This window comes from Etheostoma spectabile, chromosome 3 (assembly GCF_008692095.1).
Source record: "Etheostoma spectabile isolate EspeVRDwgs_2016 chromosome 3, UIUC_Espe_1.0, whole genome shotgun sequence".
Taxonomy (NCBI): domain Eukaryota; kingdom Metazoa; phylum Chordata; class Actinopteri; order Perciformes; family Percidae; genus Etheostoma; species Etheostoma spectabile.
In genome coordinates, this window is record NC_045735.1 from 23,531,044 (window position 1) to 23,531,989 (window position 946).

The 946-nt window shown below is 35.0% G+C and overlaps 1 protein-coding gene across 1 annotated transcript in view; it reads right to left on the minus strand.

Annotated features, from left to right (window-relative positions):
• yif1b (Yip1 interacting factor homolog B (S. cerevisiae)) overlaps positions 1-946 on the minus strand; it is a 5,564-nt gene that overhangs the window by 330 nt on the left and 4,288 nt on the right. The window contains exon 9 of the mRNA XM_032511817.1: positions 1-941. This exon is cut by the window's left edge and continues 330 nt beyond it. The gene's annotated coding sequence lies outside the window, so the exon portion shown is untranslated. The remainder of the gene's footprint in view (positions 942-946) is intronic.

Here is a 946-nt window from a genome sequence, read left to right on the forward strand (position 1 = left end):
CCAGATTTTTGAATAGTTTCCTGAATTATTTAATGTGAATCCTACCCTGGTTTGAATTAACATGGGCTACATAAAAACATGAGATGATTTACAAGCACACTGAAGCACAAGACAGTATTTTTCAACATTAAAATATTTCAAGTATTTCAGAGACTGAAACTATTTTACCAGAACAGACCATCTCTTCCCTTCCTTTATTCCACTTTAAATATGAAAAGAAGTAAATACTTTACTTTGTATTTAAAAGGACATCAGTCAACTCAACATTTTATTGTGAGGTCTACACCCTGATGTCGTGGCTTACACTCAGTTGATATTTCTATTCAAGAGTTGTCAGGCAGCAAAGAACATGTAATAAAGCACATAGAAGATTAAACTGATACAACAGAGGTGGTACTGCATCCACACTTACGCACCAGTTAGATAACCCTTGTTTCCAGATCCAATGATGACAGGACAGGTATTTCTCTCAGCCGTTAAATAAACATGAGGGCCAGAGAAAAGGTAATTCTAGGCAAACATCCAAACCAGTTAATCACCTTTAAACCTGGATTTGACTTATTTCTCGTCATTAAATGGACGGTTTACATGAGGTTAGTTTGCTTTCTTAGTCGGCTCAGAAAATTCACATGAGATATCAGACCAAAGCAATATCTGCAATAATAATTTTTCTATACACAAACATACATAAATATTCCTAAAAACATAATTAACAAATAATTACAAAGTATAGAAAAACAACTTAAAGCTGTTTGGTCTTGCTACACATTTTTGAAGACATTACATAAAAAAAGACACAAAAAAGGCAAACTAACAACTCAGTGTTGTGCTGTGAGAGAGAAGGCAATAATGCCTCACTTCCTCTCCTAATCATCTTGTAGCATGTGTTGTGTTAGACTACTATGGCTGTTGTGTGTTTCATCCAAGTCCAGCTTCTTTTGGGGGG